This window comes from Panthera uncia, chromosome B4 (genome assembly GCF_023721935.1).
Source record: "Panthera uncia isolate 11264 chromosome B4, Puncia_PCG_1.0, whole genome shotgun sequence".
NCBI lineage: Eukaryota > Metazoa > Chordata > Mammalia > Carnivora > Felidae > Panthera > Panthera uncia.
Genome location: NC_064809.1, coordinates 37,880,691 through 37,895,366, shown reverse-complemented (window position 1 = coordinate 37,895,366; position 14,676 = coordinate 37,880,691). Strand labels below are relative to the sequence as shown.

Sequence of the window (14,676 nt, the reverse complement as noted above, 5' to 3'; positions counted from 1 at the left end):
TGGGTCTTTATCATTGCTTGATGAAGGAAGGAAGTGAGGGTCCGGAAGTGGAGACTGTGGGCTAAGGTATTGAGCCATCCTTCTGCCCACAGCAGGGGGTGGGGGATGAAGCTGATGGTGACTGCAGCTCTGTAGGCTGTGGGCTCGGGTTGAAAGGTGGGTTGAAGGAAGTCTCCTCTCCCCTTTGCTGCTCCCAGCTCAGCTTTTCTCAAGCTTGGCCATTCTGCTGGTGGCTCAGCTGGCCTCCCCTCACCCCCAGCTGGGACACTCACTCAGGGGGTTAGCATTCCACTAGATAGGATGGGGGGGGGGGATGGGCCAGGAGTTCGTAGGTCACTGAATCTGACCTTTTTTTTTTAACACACTTTTTTTTAAAAAATATAATTTATTGTCAAGTCAGCTAACATAACAGTGTATACAGTGTGCTCTTGGCTTTGGGGGTAGATTCCTGTGACTCATTGCTTACATACAACACTCAGTGCTCATCCCAAAAAGTGCCCTCCTCCATGCCCATCACCCATTTTCCCCTCCTCCCCCATCAACCCTCAGTTTGTTCTCTGTATTTAAGAGTCTCTTATGGTTTGCCTCCCTCTTTGTTTGAAACTATTTTTTCCCCTTCCCTTTCCCCCTGCTCATCTGTTAAGTTTCTCAAGCTCCACATATGAATCTGACCTTTTAAAGTTTGTTTATCCATTTTTGAGAGAGAAAGAGAACACAAGCAGGGGAGGGGCAGAGAGAGGGAGACAGAATCCCAAGCAGGCTCTGTGATGTCAGCACAGAGCCCAGTGTGGGGCTCGAACTCACGAACCCTGAGATCATGACCTGAGCTGAAATCAAGAGTTGGACTCTTAGGATACTTAACTGACTGAGCCACCCAGGCAACCCTGAATCTGACCTTTTAAATCACACCTCAGCAAAAGGATCTCCCACTGGAACCTCTTGTCACAGGGAAGCTCCTTTCCCTGCTTTTTCATGTTGCTATTTATGTATCTTCTGCCTGAGTCTGCATGCAACAGCATCTATCATCTCTGTAGTTATCATAGAACAACTGGGGTGGGGGGGTTGCTTTTATTTCTTCTTTCTCTGAGAGTGAAGCCCACCACAGCAGCTTACTGGCAGAGGGAGTGGGGAGGGAGACAGTTGCTCTTCATTCAAAAACTGGTCTTAGGCAGGCTGGCAGTGAAATTTACAAAACACCGGTGTTGAAACTCAGTCCCAGTGAGTGCTGGGGATCTATTGCTTGTGCTTCTACGGAGGAGTAATGGAACTTGTTTTTTTCTGGTTAAAAGGAGGATTCAGCCCTGAGGGAATACAGACAACGGGATTTTTTAGGGCCACAGCTGTGTACGCGTCTCTGTGCTGGCGGCTGCGTGCAGATCCGAGAGAAGAATCCCAAACCCGTCTTGTCCTCAAGTAACTCAGTGACAGGAAGAGGAGCAAAAAATACAGGTGACCGACCTTTGACCTTGGTGGGCCCATTGGAGACACCGGTAAGGTTGGGTTTGGTCAGTATTTCTAATGGGGTCAGCACTGCCCCCCAGAGGAGTGCTTCCCAGGCATTCAGTGTGCCTTTGAATCTCCTGGGGAACTTGTTAAAACACACATTCCCACCCATAGGTCTAGTTCAAGGCTTCAGATTCTGCATTTCCAACAGACTCCCAGATGCTGCTTCTGGCCCAGGGACCACAGTGCTTTGAGGATGGAAGCCTCAGAAGGCATTTAGTAAATCTGTAAGGATGGCTTTGAGTTGCTACATCCCCTGACAAGGGCCCTGCAATTTACCGTGTGGGGGCTGAGGGTGCTACCCCATCAGTGAAGAATCGTCACCTGCCCTGTCAAACTCAACCCCAAACAAATACAAATCAGTCATACTTTTCTACATGTAATACTGAGAAGTTTTCAGAGACGTTATGCCAAAAGCCCAGTAATTTAGGAGATGGTTTCTGGGGAAGAGAAGCCTGACTAGAATAAAGACAAAATCTTGAAATGACTGGATAATTTCCCCACTCTATGCATTCTGTCTAGATTAGAGCATTTCCAAACATATATTTAACTGAAAAGGGTTTTAGTGCAATGTGTAGTTACTGCAAAAGCAAGGAAACCACTTACAGATTTGTAACAGAAGATTTGGGACTTCACCTAACACAGGAAGATGTAGGGCAACATATCATTAAATTAGCGGAGGCACATGAAATATTGCCATGTCAATAAACTCCTTTGTAAAACCTGCTTTTAAAATAGTTTCTATTCTCGGGGCACTCAGATGGCTCAGTCGGTTGGGTTGATTGACTCTTGATTACCGCTCCGGTCATGATCTCACAGTTTGTGAGTTCAAGCCCTGCTTGGGATTCTCTCTCTCTGCCCCTTCCCCCCTCAAAATAAATACGCTTAAAATAGTTTCTATTCTAATATATGTCTATACCATCGTAGGACAATGATAGGATCACATTACGGTGATTTACTTTGGGGTTGCCTTTCTTTTTCACTCTTACTTTGATATTTCCCTTTGAGATCTATCAAACAACATTTTTCAATCTGCCCTCCTCTTCCCACTGCCTGAATGAAAAGGCTATTGCTTCCACAGCTTTTTTAATGCTGAAGACTGAATGTATGCCTCCACTCTGTGGGTGGGATTTCCAGATGGGAGACAGTGTTTTCCATGACTCTTTGTCACTGCCCTGTGCCATGTCAGCATAATAAATTATTAGGACACTATATAAAGTTTAACTCATTCTCAAGAATAGCATCCTTCCTGGTTGTATCTACTTTCACATTAGTAATTTCACCTGACTTGTTATCCCTACCTCTGTTAAGACTATTTCCTTCTTCCTCTTGTCGGATCCAAACCAGTAAGTGGGTTTGTTATTTCTTATCCTAACATTTTCAAAATTCTGTCGTCCCCTAGTCTTTTATTCCCTCGTACTCCTCATGTAGATGTATTCATTGTAAGCAGGTGTAAGCATTGACTGCTTCATTAGTGCGTTCCCATGCAGTCACGCATGAACACCTACATAATGAAATATTTATTATTTTAATATAAATTGCTTTCCTTTTTTTCTCCTGCATATTGCAGTTAGAGCTAAATTATGCATGTGTGTTGACTCACTTGTCTGGGAGTATCGTTTCAGGGAGTAAAGAGAGTGGTTGCAAATATTTGTTATAAAAATGGGGCGTGGATTGGAGAAGGTGGAGCACTAGGTCTCTGACATTTGTCCAGCATTTATTATTTTTTTTAAGTTTATCTACTTTGAGAGAGAGAAAGAGAGAGAGAGAGCACGAGTGGGGGTAGGAGCAGAAAGAGGGAGAGAGAGAGAGGATCCCAAGCAGGCTCCGTGCTGTCAGCACCGGGCCCAACTTGGGGCTCGATCTCACAAACCATGAGATCATGACCTGAGCCAAAATCAAGAGTTGGACGTTCAACTGGCTGAGCCACCCAGGCACCCCTGTGCAACATTTAAAAACCAGCAGATGGCAGTCTGATCTGAGGCTACATTGAAATGATCCTGGAGGAGAAAGCAGTCAGGAAAGTCAGTATCCCTCGTAGTGTCTCCTTGGATGAGATGCATGAGTCCTCCACACTTGAAATGGTGGTTCTTCCCAGGTTGTTCCTGAGAAACTGGGAAACCCAAACAAACAAAAAGCAAAAACCCACACACATACTTCGCACATTGACCCTACCCAAGGTCATTTGAAACTGAATCTCTGGACTGAGGCCCCCCTGCCCCCCCACCCTGGCATCTGGAATCAGTCTTCCCAGATGAAGACTGAGAATCACTGCCTGCAATAAGGTGAATGGTGAAAATATAGGTCCATGTCCAGACCTACGAATGTGACTCTATCAGAAGAAGGGTCTTTGAAGATGTAAAAAAGACACAGATCTCCAGACAAGATGGTGTTGGGTTGTACACGTGGGCCCTCCATTCGATGACAAGTGTCCTTATAGAAGACGCAGAGAACAGACACTGAGAAGGGACGGCCATGTGAGGACAGAGGCACAGATTGAAGCTGGAAGAAGGAAGGACTGATTTCTCCCCTAGAACCTTCAGAGGGGGCACAGCCCTGTGGACACCTAGGATTAAGACCTCTGGCCTCCAGGGGCGCCTGGGTGGCTCAGTCGGTTGAGCTTCCGACTTCAGCTCAGGTCATGATCTCACAGTTCCTGAGTTCAAGCCCCACGTTGGGCTCTGTGCTGACAGTTCAGAGCCTGGAGCCTGCTTCAGATTCTGTGTCTCCCTCTCTCTCTGCCCCAACCCACTCACATTCTGTCTGTGTCTCTCTCAAAAATAAATAAACATTAAAATAAATTAAAAAAAAATACCTTTGGCCTCCAGAACCATGAGGGAATACATTTCTATTGTTTTTAGACACCTAATTTTTTTAAGTTTATTTATTTTGAGAGAGACAGACGGAGTGTGAGTGGGGGAGGGGCAGAGAAAGAGGGAGAATCCCAAGCAGGCTCTGCACTATCAGCATGGAGCCTGATGCGGGGTTTGAACTCATGAAACTGTGAGATCATGCCCTGAGCCGAAATCAAGAGTCAGACGCTTAACTGACTGAACCACCCAGGTGCCCCAAGACACCTAACTTTTGATGATTTGTTATGGCAGCCCTAGAAGACAAAGCCCCTGCCTAAACGGTGGATGACGTTTGGTAGGAGGGAAGGGACATAGGAGAGTTTTAGATATGGCAGCAACATGAGTGAGAAGGAGTGGCTGGAGGGAGGATGGGTGGCAGGAAGAGCGGGAAGGATTCTTCAGAGAACCCACCAGAGAATCCCTGGATGTAGATGATTCCTTTTCCTAAGAAAAACACCCTCCCCTCCAGGTTGGTTGTCCTACTTCAGGGAACTGTCTATGCAGCACCTCTTAGGACCACAAAGAGCCCCAGAAGCTCAGGAAGCGAGTTCACTCCTTTGGCAAATGTGGGAACCACTGAGGGGTTCAGAGGAGGGAGTGACAGGGTGATGTTTTAAGGGTACAGGCCTGTATGGCCTGAGATCACATGCCTAAACACTAGTGTCTATTGTGAATTCGTGTAATTTTTCACTGAATCCATTCCACTCTCCAGCTCTTCCCACCCCAGAAGTGCCCCCTACAGTGGGGGCTTCCCTTACAAAGCCATTGTTTCCCAACCCTGGAAGTGTGGGTGGTATTACTACCATCATCGCCTGGGTCTGCCCAGGTCTTAGACGTTGATCCCACCTCAGATCCCTAAGTGCAATCACATCACTTCTGATGATCTCCAGAGGGACCATCCTCAGTCAACTGCGTTGGGAGGAAAGCAGCCAACCTCAAGCCACTTGTAATGCCAGCCGTGCTTCCTTAACCAGCCTGTTGTCTTGCAGAGGCATCTCGCGGGCACCGCACGATGGAACACAGATCCGTGCCCTACTTTCTGCAAACGTAAGCAAGGGAAATCATTCATTGACAATGCTCATGAACTCTGTGTCCTCCTGGACTTTTGTGGCTGGCACATAGGAGCTGAGCGGGGGCGAGAGTGCCCCGGACCAAGCCTCGCTGATCACATTGCTGGATCCTGTGTGTGCATCTCTCATGCATTCTCAGCAGCCGACTCAGGAAGGACCAGTAGTGTGGGGGCAGAGAGGTCACCTGAGTACAATTGTCTTCAGGGTGGAGAGGCAATCATACACTGTCTGGCAAGGACCATCCAGGGACTGCAGTGCCAAGCTGGAGGTGAGGGGAGGGGGAGGATACCGGACTGGAAGCAGAGAGAAGAATCAGAGGGGAGCAACCAGCCCACGGTTATTCTTAGTCTTCAACTGTCAGCTGTGTTGGGGAGTTAACGTTACGCACTGTCCCAGAAACAAGCGAAGGACAGAAGAACTTCATTTCATTTTCTGGGAATGAATGTATTAAAAGGAAGGAGGTCACTTCCTTCTGTGGACACCACCCTATGGCACTGTGAAGTCAGTGGCTACTGTTTTCATGTTGAGGGACAGGCTGCAAACTGCTGGGTGCAGGTTGGATTGGAGCTGTTAGCCTCAGGAGTTATTTGGGGATCTGCTGGACAGGATGTCCTGCCAGAGGGCCTCCCCGGCCTCCCCCTGCCTCCAGGAACCTGAGCGGTCATCCTTGCCATTATGGATTGTGAAGGAGAAGGGCCATCCTCAAGTGAGATGCGGGGCCAAAGTTAGGGGGCAGGGATGAAGGACCATTGCTGGTGTCAAGTCTCACAGGGACACTCAGCTGCCCCTTCCTGAGGCAGAGGACCAGGAAAAAATGTTTCCAAGTTGAGCAGTGAGGTGTGCAGAGTGCAAACATACAGTTTCATCACTGTTTGAAAGAGGAACACTCCCTTGCTCACCATCTCCTGTTTGCAAGGGAATCTGAGGAATTTTCCCGGGGTGGGCGGAGGGGTGCATAAATCTTACACTAACTGACCACGTGAACTGTGGGGAGAAACAGTGGCCCCCAGAGGGCCAGCACTGCTGGAGGATCCCTGCCGTGAGGAGAAGTCTGGGGCATGGCTGCCTTCTCTCACACAGTCCCAACCCAGAGAGAGGGCATCCCAGAAACCAGCCATCAGTCCACCCACCAGACACTGCAGCTGCCTCGTGCTCAGTACTCTAGGGAAGTGCTGGGCGGACCGCTGGGGCTGAGACGGACAGGCCCTGGCCTCAGGTGGGCTCACAGTCCAGCAGGGGAAAGAGATGGTAACTGATGACACACGTAGTTATCCATTACAGTGGGGAGAGATGCTAGGGAGGGGCTTGAAGTCTGTGAGAACATACAATAGGAATCCTGGTCTGGGGGTCAGTGATGGAGGTGGGACTGGACACTGTTCCTGACTCCCCACTTGGCTTTCATCTGGGCGGAGGAAATTGGTTTACCTGTGTCAAGGCCAGCCTTACTGATATGTTCATGAAGATGTCCCCGGCTGGGAACTTTTATTTTTTTAATTTTTTATTTGTTATCATTTTTTGAAGTGTATTTATTTCAATAGAGAGAGAGAGAGAGAGAGACAGCAAATGGGGAAGGGGCAGAGAGAGAGAGAGTCGGGGAAAGAGAATCCCAAGCAGGCTCCACACTGCCAGTGCAGAGCCCAACGCGGGGCTTGAACCCACGGTCCGTGAGATCATGACCTGAGCCGAAGATGGACGCTCAACAAGGGCCCCCCCCCCCCCCCCCCCAGTCTGGGAACTTTTAGAGAAATACAGTGGACAGGAAAATGTCAGAAGGCTGCCTGGGGAGGAGCTCTTTCCACAAGCCTTGTTCTGATGGGCGGGAGCTCTCCCAAGGACAGGGCAAGTCCCTGTGGGTGCTGTCTGTCCCTCTGTTGACATCAGAAATAATAAATGTGCTTGGGACATTTAGCAGCTCAGGAGCAGTCAGCCCTCCGTTCTCAGCACTGCCTCCAGACTCCCCCACCCCGCCTTCTATTTTCCTCACTTCCCTTCTCCGAGCAGCGGGGCTACCTCAGGTCCCTTCAGCCTCGAACGGGTGTCGTCTCCTTGTTTCTGTGATGTTTCTGTTTGACCCTGTCCTCCACACCGTCTTCAGACTCTCCTGGCTTCTCTGACCACTGGCTGTAAGACCTAGGCAGGTTACTCAACCTTTCTGAGCCTTGTGTGTGAACAAGGGTGGACGTAGCACACAGGATTATAGGTGGGACCAACGAAGACAATATAGTTTTGCACTTAGCATAGTGCTTGGTACATAATAACTGCCTGAAGTATGTTAGGTTCTGGATCTCATGATGACTCCTTACTACCTACAAAATAAAGAATAACCCTCTTAGAATTCAGTTCATCCAAGGAGCATCTGTCGACTCCTGTTATGGGCTAGTTGTTATGCTAGGTGCTATGGTTACAGAATGAATGAGCCACGATCCCTGACCTCCGAGACCTGAAAATTGAGTAAGGTATAGACAGGAATACAGCCATGTGTAATGCGGTATGATGAGTGGTATATTAGCAACAAACACAAAGGGCCAAAGAAACACAGAGAATAAGCAACTGAGTCTACTTGGCACAGCATTTGAGGCCTCCAGACCCCCTGCTATACTTCCCACTCTAGGTGAGTGCCTGTACTACTGTCCTCTTACTCACATTTTCCCAAATTGTCCTCCCCATCGCTTCAGCCCTGGGGGCCATTTCATGCTTCTCCTCAGCCTGAGATCATCTCCCCCAACCTCACCACCCAATTCTACCTATCCTGCGGGGCCAATGTCCTTACCCTATTCTCCACAAAGCCTTCATTTATCATCCAAATAGCTATCCTTCATAATGTGTTGGGTTTTTTCTTGAAAAACATACTTTATTTCTTTATTCATAAGCAGCATATTATTTTTAAGTAGGCTTCACAACCAACGTGAGGCTTGAACTCATGATCCTGATATCAAGAGTCACATGCTCTACCAACTAAGCCAGCCAGGCGCCCTGAAGCACTGTGTGTTTGTCATAAAAAGAACTGAGAATATAGCAGATAGTATAAGAAGAGAAAAAAAATGGCCCATAAATCCAATAAACAGAGATAGTAACCATTAACATTGGGGTGTATTTCTTCCCACCCTTTTTTAGTACACACACAAACATACTTTTCCTACTACTTTTCCTCATTCTGCCCTACATTTAAGTTTGTCACGTACATCCATCTCCATTAGACTGTGAGCTTTTGAGGGCACGGATAATGTGCTGCTCACTTTTTATCCCTGTTATGGAACACAACATCTTGCACTAAGGGCTTCCTCCATAAATGTCCGCTGAAGATATCCACCAGGTGAATTTGTTGGGCTTTGGAATGCAGCACACCATTATTTTTGAAAAAACAGATTTACTGCCCTGGTGCTTGCTGCTTGTTTAAAACTAGCGTGCATTCCTCAAGTCCTGGTCTGCTGGGTGGCAGGAAAGGGGACAGAGATCCATAACGGTTCAACAGGTAGCTGAGACATGGGTGGGTAACTCGGTTTGCCCTGCATTGTGCGTCAGGTTGCACTGAAAAGGCAGTACTGCCCCTGGTGCCTGGCAGAGGCCCTTTTCTTGCTGTAGAATGACACGGTTGAGCCTGGTAAATCTTTTTTTATCCTTTCTGATCAAAAATAGTGTTGGCGTCTCACCCCAGGCTGGGGAGAGGTGGGTGGAATCTTCTCCAAGAAATCCGTTTGGGCTCTTAACAACTCTTATCTTAGGTTAAAATTTGAGAGGCCCTTGGAGCCAGGGTTGGAAATGGAAATAAGACAGGGTCTTTTCCGGAAAGCTCCATGTAGGGAGGGTAGGGAGGCCGGGACCAAGTCAGGAGGGGAATTCGCTCAGTGCGCCACAGGGGAGAGCAAGCAAGGCAGAGACATAAGAGGGTTTCACTGGCATAAAAGCAGCGGAAAATGTTCACACAGCATCAGGATCCCGAGTGGAAACATGAGAGGCTGCTAGTGGGTTGAGTACCTTCCGTTTTTCGAAACAAAATGTAGGGAATTCATTGGTATAGTCGGCAACAGAAGAGTAAAGGCAGATGTAAGGGAGACAAGCCCCTTTGCCTTCTGAGATTTTTATTTGAAGATGGCAGGATGTTTATTATTTAGATGTCTTAGATTTGTGGCATAGCTGAAGCTCTATCTAGAATTAAATATCTCTAAGGGAATTTCATTACAAGATCAAGGAAAAAGTCTGCAAGGTTTTGGCTTCTGATGAAAAGCATCTAAAACTAAGCAAAATCAAAGCAAACCCTTAAACAAACAAATTATTGATTTGGACGATGTGAGGAAACCTCAACGGGAGAGCCTTTTTGGGAGTCAAACAGTGGAGAGGAGAGTGGGAAAATATTTAGGGCTCAGCCTTGGAGACTACCTTCTGGGCTGGGATTTCTCCTCTATGCCCACCGGGAAAAAGAAATGAAATCGATGCCATCTCGTGGTTTATAGAGTGGAAAAGACATGAGCCCAGCACCCGAGGAGGCCAAGTGACTTTTCCAATGCTGGGACATCAGCGCTAACGTGAGGGAGTATGCTGTTTTTAAAAAAATCCAAAATCGACTTTTCTTTCCTTAACTCTATATTGCTGTGGGAGGTAAAGGGATTTAGTAGAAAGGGCATAGGTCTGAGACGCCCTTGGGTTGAATCTGGCTGTTTGGGGACAAGTTTTTAATACTGTTTTCAGACTCCATTTACTCACCTGTATGAAGCCCACACTGCCCCCCCCCCCCAGACTGCCTCAGGACTGTCCCCACCTTCTCAAGCATGGCCTCCAGCTCTTGAAAGCTCTCCCCCAGGCCTCACATGCTTATGGGTTCACTCATTCATTTAGGGCCTGTTCCACATGCTGGGGACCCAGCTGTGGACCAAAGCCACAAAGCCTTGGCCTCCATGGAGCTTACTTGCCAGGCCCGTGCTATGCGGTAGACACATAACAGGAGCCACACATAATGCTTTTCAATATTCTAGTAGCCACTTCAGAAAAAGTAAACAGGGGAAATTGGTTTTATTAACCTTTTGTTGAACCTGATACACACCAAATATCATTTCAAGTGCAATCTGCAAATGTGCTAATCAGATATTTGACATTTCTTTTTTTCTGAACTACGTTATTCTTACAACGCATGTCAGTTTGGCCACATTTCAAGCACTTGATGGCCTCGCGTGGTTTGCAGCTACTCTATTGGACAGGGTAGTGGTAGGGTTCAGGAGCAAGACTCCGCCGGCCGCCCCGGTGACCACAGTTGCCTGCCTGCCTGCGGGAGAAGGTGCCTACAAACCAAGGTGCCTCCCTGGGCACCCGGGTCCACCCTGCTGCAGCACGCTGATTTCACGAAGCAAGAGGGACAATGTCTACCCCAGGAGTTCTGTCCTAGTTCATGCATTCAGGCGAGAGAATGACACAGTGCTGTCTCTGTGATAACAACAGTAACATAATCAGTACTTAATGAGTACTAAGTATGGGCCCTACCCACTTCACATGCTCTGTGTCTTACTATCTTCTGGACAACTTTGCAAGAGGTACTCCTATCACCCGTGTTTAACAAAGGAGGAAAGCGGCTCAGAGAAGTTACATACCTTGCTGAGGGTCGCATGAGTAGTAAGGGACAGAGCTGGGACTTGAACCCAGGGCTGTCTAAAGCCACAGACTTGTGTTACTCAGAGAAAGCAGAGAATGAGATCCAGGATGAACACAGGTTCCCGGAGTCTTTGTCTGAGGCTCTCCTGCTCCACTCACAGGCCACACTGCCAAGTCAAAGTGCCTTGGGGATGCAGGTGTCATTGAGGATGACTCAGGGTCACATGGAGAGGTGACATCTGTGAGATGTGCGGGCATTCCCGGGCCTACGCATGTTCTTACTACAAATAAGATAGCACAACCTTTGAAAACCATGTAGCAGTGTGTGTGTACACGCGCGTGCATGTGTGTGTTACAAATAAGATATTAGCTTTTTTAAAAGTTGTTTGTTTGTTTATTTATTTATTTATTTTAGAGAGAGTATCTCAAGCAGGCTCTGCACTGTCAGCGCAGAGCCCGAGGCAGGGTTTGAACCCATGAACCGTGAGATCATGACCTCTTGAGCTGAGATCAAGAGTTGGATGCTCAACCCACTGAGTCACCCATGTGCCCCACAAATAAGATATTAACTTGTAAAAAAGAGTGTCTCCTAACTCTTAAGTTTCATGTGAAAGTTTGCTACCATTACTAAATATTTATTGCTATACTGTTACCGTGCAGTCACCAGTGTGTCCAGGGGGCTCACCACAGCCTTGATCCCTGGTGCCGTGATGTAATAGCAAATGGCAACGGAGAACAGAACCTGGCTTGCATATTCTGTCCCCAGTGGCTCCTAGCACCTGGAAGTTTTTGAACTTCACTTACAGATATATTGCAGTAAAACCCCATGCCCAGGTGAGCTAATTAGCCAGGTGTTCTCATTTGCCGGCTTTCCTGGTGCTGAAATCAGTCTTTATGTTCAGCCTTGGGTGGCCAGCAGCACTCCTGGCTCTTCAGAGCACAGCTAGAGAGACACTTAGAAGCCTTCAGACATGATCGAGGGCCCCAGGCCTCCCTGCTCCAGTCCCTGGGCCGGTGAGAGGCCAGGAAGCCAGCCACCAGCATCTGGAAGAGAAAAGTGTCCCCGACTGTGCCTCAGGTTCCGGGGCATCCTGGTGGTCTTGCTAAATGAGATTACCTTGAAGACCATCCAAATCCCATGACCTCTCCAAGGCCATTTAAGTCCTGCTTTATGTACAGAAGACTTTCCTGCATGTGCGCCCCCTCCAACCGGTAATGTCCTGCAGTCTTGTGCCACTCAGACATGGAACCTCCTTTCCTGTATGGTTAGCTGCACATTTTCCTTTCTTTCCCATTCCAAGACTTCTGTGAGTGACCTCTCCCGGCCACAATCATCCTGTGACATGTCTGATGTTGACTTGTGACATTTCTGGTGATGTGGTTGGTAAACTCCACCTTGCTGCGGAGAAGGTTTAGTGGGTTGGTTCATTACTGTAAGTGTGCACAATGTCCTTAATTAACTTTTCATTTGGCTTTGCCTGCCACCTCTCCATCCAGAACATGCATTCTCTGGGATTTGGGCTCTTGTAATTTTGACCTCCAACTGTATCTGCCTGACTTACCTTGGAGACTCAGCAACAATGTTTTGCTCAATACTGAGCAAAGGGCTAGTAAGTAGTACCTCAGTTCCATTCAGCTCCCTCTGATGCTAATTATTTGCATAACACTCTTTACTTTTACTTCGGTGCAGTTATATATGTATTATATTTTCATGTATTAGTTAAAGCCTCTCCCCTGCACTGGCGGTGGGGGTGGGGGCAGTTAGTTCTCCACTCTATCCTGAGCACCTAGTACAATGCTCAGAACCTGGTAGGGACTCGGACTAGTTAGTTCAGTAAACTCACATATGAACGAATCAGCGTGGCCACTGTGGGGCGCGGGGGTGATGAAGGCAGAGAGATGGGGAGTTAGGACCTGGGGTGCTCAGAGGCTTTCTGAAGGCTTCAGCTATAAAGAGAAGTGAGGTCAGCTACAGAAGGGCATGTGGAATAATGAAAAAACATACTGGCCAAGAAGCCAGGGACCTAAGGGTCAGGTATTTTCCTGCACTGGGGTTTATTTCCTATGTAACCTTGAGAAAGTCTTGTGAGGGTTGAGGGTGATAATTTTGCAAAATTGCTTTCTAAACCACAAAGTGGTGGGGTTAGATGCTATTCACCATCCTGAGATCTGGTCCCTGCCTACTTGTCCAAATATACTTCTATTAATTTTATTTAGCTAAGTTTTTCTTCTCATTTAAAAAACTGTTTTTTTCCCCACTATTGCACAAATAATACATTGTAATAGCAAAAATATTAGAAAATACAGAAGGAGAAAAAAAAATCACCTCTTAAGCTTACCATCCAGAGAGGCGCCTGGGTGACTCAGTTGGTTAAGCACCTGACTCTTGATTTCGGCTCAGGTTATGACCTCACGGTTCATGAGAAGCAGCCATGAGTCGGACTCTGCAGTGACAGTGCGGAGCCTGCTTGGGATTCTCCCTCCCTCTCTCTCTGCCCCTCCCCTGCGTGCTCTTGTGTGTTCATGCATGTGCTCTCTCTCTCTCAAAATAAATAAAATTTTACATAAACTTAAAAAGAATATTACTGTCTAGAAATAACACTGTTGATGTCTCCGTGTTTAGCCTATGTAATTAAAAAAAAAAAAATAGGTATGACCAGGAGCGCCTGGGTGGCTCAGTCGGTTAAGCTGAGTCGGCCGATGTCGGCCTAGGTCATGATCTTGCCATTCCCGAGTTCGAGTCCCGAGTTGGGCTCTGTGCTGACATCTTGGAGCCTGGAGCCTGCTTCAGATTCTGTGTCTCCCTCTCCACTAGAGTGGAGCCTCCCCACTCTGGTTGCTTCTAGCGTCCTCAGCAGCGATGCCAGTGAGGGGTACCGAAAGGTGACTTAGGGAGGAGGGTGTCTTCTTCCAGCACTTTTTACTCTCTCAAAGTACTTACTGGATTTATGTATCTATTGTTCGTCTCTCTCTACTGGAATATAAATTCCACAAGGTCAAAAGCTTGCTAGATTTGACTTATTGCTGCCTTTTGGCACTTAAAACAGTGCCTGCATGTAGTAAATATTTATTAAATGAAGGCATGAACACCCCCATGCTGTATTCATATGGAATAGGAAGCATTTGCTTTGGCTGAATTGTGCATATGAGCTGTATGGAAGGCCATGTTCACTGGTAAGACACATGTGGTCTGCCAGATCAAACTATAGTTGGAGACTGGGCTTAGCAGCGGTGTGATGGATAACCCCAACCCCCTCTGAGTCACCACTGCTACCTCCAGTGATTGCAAGCCTGCTCTCAGACCGTGCTACTTAGCATGTGGCCAATGCATTCTGCAGATTGGACACAAACAGCTTCAAGAGCACTGCTGGGAACTGGGGCTTTGAGAGGGCCGTCCAGTTAGCCTTGAGGCTATGCCCTTCTCAGGCACAAGGGTCTGCCCTCACTGGGCTGGACACAGTCTCCAGACTCAGGCCACTAAGCACTCAGGCCACTAAGCACTTCCACTTCATCTCCTCTTCTCCAGAATCTGGAAGAGGATGGGACTATACCTGGGTCATTGCAGCCCTGCCGGGAGGGAGGAAGTGAGGAATGGATCCTCTGTTTGTCCCCAAATTACCATAAAACCCCTTCCACTGTGGTCCCCAGTGGAAAGTGAGTTGTGATTGTGA

General features: G+C 47.7%; 1 protein-coding gene across 6 annotated transcripts in view; it reads left to right on the top strand.

The window, feature by feature from the left end:
• CRACR2A (calcium release activated channel regulator 2A) overlaps positions 1-14,676 on the top strand; it is a 132,570-nt gene that overhangs the window by 21,454 nt on the left and 96,440 nt on the right. For 4 of the 6 annotated variants that reach the window (XM_049624919.1, XM_049624914.1, XM_049624917.1 and 1 more), the window contains one exon: positions 1,290-1,449. The exons of 1 other annotated variant lie outside the window; for it this stretch is intronic. The gene's annotated coding sequence lies outside the window, so the exon portion shown is untranslated. Of the gene's footprint in view, positions 1-1,289; positions 1,450-5,344; positions 5,403-14,676 lie in introns of all 6 variants that reach the window. One more of the 6 variants, XM_049624916.1, reaches the window with a different exon arrangement.